This window comes from Myotis davidii, unplaced genomic scaffold, assembly GCF_000327345.1.
Source record: "Myotis davidii unplaced genomic scaffold, ASM32734v1 scaffold970, whole genome shotgun sequence".
Lineage (NCBI taxonomy): Eukaryota > Metazoa > Chordata > Mammalia > Chiroptera > Vespertilionidae > Myotis > Myotis davidii.
Window position 1 is genome coordinate 221,489 of NW_006282204.1, and position 3,481 is coordinate 224,969.

The window sequence follows — 3,481 nt, forward strand, 5'->3', positions numbered from 1 at the left end:
GTCGGAGGGGAATCAGAGTGTGGCCGCCTTTATTAAGGGGGTGCCTTTCTCCTGTCACATTGCCAACAAGTTGATTTTATTTTTTATTGATTTCAGAGAGGAGGGGAGGAGAGAGGAACATCCATCAGTTGCCTCTGCCCCCCTCCCGCCCCCACGGGAACTCCAACCCAAACCTTCCAGCGCACCGATCCGCGCACCCATCCGCTGAGCACCCGCGGGCTGCTCGCCGCGGGCTCGGGCGGTCCGCCTGCCGGGCGCAGCTGCAGGCTGACGGAAAACAGCACGGAAGCCATGCTCGGCTCTCGTGTGCTTTATCAGCTTATACACGGCTTTGATTGTCCCATTGGGTCATATTCATCTTGGTTAGCTGATTAAGGTAGTGAGTACTAAACTACTCTTTTTCTCTAATTTTGTGGGGAAATGCTTCCTCACTGAACTTGCGATTTTCTCTTTTTTTCTCAGTATGAACTCATGGTTACCTACTGTGTTTGGGTTATAATCCATTCTCATATTTGGATGCTGAAAACATCCCAGACTTGGCTGTTGAGCTAGCTCTTTGTCCCTTTGACGTGACCCCATCATTTGAGCATGTCTTCATTTCGCTGGTACAGATGTTCCGGGCTCTTCTGTGCTTTCCCTGCCTCAGCCCTGGAATCAGCCATTTCTCTAAAGACTTGGTTCTTTTTAGTAGTGAATGGCATTTAGAAACTCAAGATTTGGGTGACAGATGTGCTCATTGCAATTAGGATGTTAATACTCCCAAAAGAGAGCTAGGAAGTACACACACACACACACACACACATGGGCACATGGTGACAGCTAAAGTCTTACATGATTAAATATTTGTATGTAAATACGTAATTCCTATTACCAAATTAATCTTATTTATAAAAGTTGTTTATAATTTAGACATTAAACTATTTAAATTGATATTTAAATATATAATTTCTATTACATTAAATATGTATCCATATGTAATGGAAAACCATGAATTCATATCAGTAGCTCTGCTTTCAATTAGATTCCACAGGGTTCATTCTGACTTTCTCCCTTTTCATGTTTATCATTTCCTTCTCTGAGAACCTAACTCCCATTATCTTCAACATGTTTGATTCGTCCCCCAATGCTGCAACTGCCCCACACCCCACACCCTCTGCATCTGGCTTGGGCTCGGTCATTTTGCACCTTATACCAGGCTACACTGCTGCGTGAATGCCTTCATCGCTGCTGTGACAGGCTGCTACCCTCATCCTTCTCACATGGGCTCCCTCACCCTGTTCAGGCTCTGAATCCTGTGATCCCACCATGGTCCCTCAGCATTGATGTCTTCCTTTACCCTAAACAGGTTCTGACTTGATGCCAGGCCACTGCTCTTCCCTTCCCACTGCAGAATGCCCTCCTCATACTGCTCAGGCTTTGACACCCCACATGGACTTCCTGTGTGTGTATTGCATGCCTACCCCAACCTGGGCCCTCTGCCCTGTAGGATGTCCTCTTCACCCTTCTCAGGTTGTGACAGCCTATGCTTGGCAACCGTATAAACCCATACCTCACTCAGACCCACCTTATCAATCTCACACATTTTTGGTTGATATATATAAACTAAGGGCCCAGTGCACAAATTATGCACTTTGAAAGGAACTGTAGGCTGCGAGGCTGCAGTGGGCACAGGGGCGGGTCGCGGCCCATCCTCCACACCCCACCTGGCCCCTCTCACCATGGCGTGGAGCAATTGGGGCTGGCGCCAGCAGTGGGTATGAGCAGCAGCTGCTGCCCTGATCGCTCCCCAGGAGCAGGGGGAAGTGTAGAAGCCTTCAGGGGCAATAGGGGCTGGCAACTGCCACTTGAACCTGCTAATGGCACTGAGTGATCAGGACCAGTGCTGGGCACCAGCAGCGTGTGTGAGCAGGACAAGCGCTGGAAGAGGGTGCGAATGGCGGCTCCGGTGCTGGCAGCGGGTGTGAGCGGGGCCAGTGTCGGCAGCAGGTGCAAGCGCCGGGTGGGACCACGGCATGCGGGAGCAAAGAATTTTCAGTAACCACCAGAGGCTCAACCCAATTACAGCAACCAGCATCCCGCCTTCGTCTGGCACCCCCGCTCACCTGCTCCACCATCCCTCCACAGCCGATGCCCACCATGTTTTGCACACTGCTGCCCATGCCCACCATGTTCCATATGTGTCCCCGGTAGTCAGCGCACGTCATAGTGACCGGTTGTTAGGTCATTCCGCCGTTCACTCTATTTGCATATTATTCTTTTATTATATAGGCTTGGTACATTCCTTTAGGAGTTAGTAATATTTGTCAGAATGTCATATATATATTTATCTTGACCAGGAATTTATCCTAAGAAAATAGATGTGCAAGGATATCTATGCAAGGATACTGATAATACTGTTTATAATTATTAAAAAAAAAAACAGTGTCATCAATAGGGATTTTTTTTCAGATAAATTACTAGTTTTTAGGTAAATTTAGAGAATGGACTATTAAAATTAAAGTCACAGGGGAAAAATAGCAATAATAATATCTAATGTTCATTAGGTACTAAGATATGTCAGGCACTAGCTTCAGTCTATTGTACTTGCACTACCTCATTGGTTTTGCCAATCTCATGAGGTAGAATTACAATAACTCTATATAATTGAATAAACTGCATCTTAGGGAGGTTAAGGCACTTGTCCAGATAGTAAAAGTGGTATTTGAACTCCATTTATGTGTGTCCAGGGTGTGAGCTCCTCACCACTATACTCTGCTGCCTCCCTCATTATAATGTAAGTGGAAATTATCTCTTGAGTTGTACAAGTACAGGACAGGTGACTTTTGTTTTCATTGATTGTCTGTCTTTCATCTATTTTACCTTTCTCTATTATCTGACTCTTTAATAAGCACAATATCCTATCTAATAAAAGACAAAAGGGGTAATTGACCATACCTTCACTACGCTTCCCATTGGCTAATCAGTGAGATATGCAAATTAACTGCCAACAAAGATGGCGGCCAGCAGCCACGTAGCTGAAGCGAGCAGGAGGCTTGCTTGCTCCAGTGATGGAGGAAGCCAAGGTTCCCCGCCTGCAGCGGCCTGGCTCTGAGCTCCAAAAGCAACAAAGTTTCAATTATAGAATCTAAACAAACCCCAGATACCCGCTTTCAGCCGGCGGTGGCCACAGAGCCGGATCTTAGCTCCAGTGACAGCAACAAACCAGGGAAAACCAGCCGGCCCCACCCATGCACCAGGCCTCTATCCTATATAGTAACAGGGTAATATGCAAACTGACTCTAACAGCAGAAAGACTGGGAATGACTGGACACTATGACACACACTGACCACACACTGCCTCCCTCATTATAATGAAAGTGGAAATTATCTCTTGAGTTGTACAAGTACAGGACAGGTGACTTTTGTTTTCATTGATTGTCTGTCTTTCATCTATTTTAGATGACTCTCTGTGCAGGAGCTGCCCTCTGGTGGTCAGTGCGCT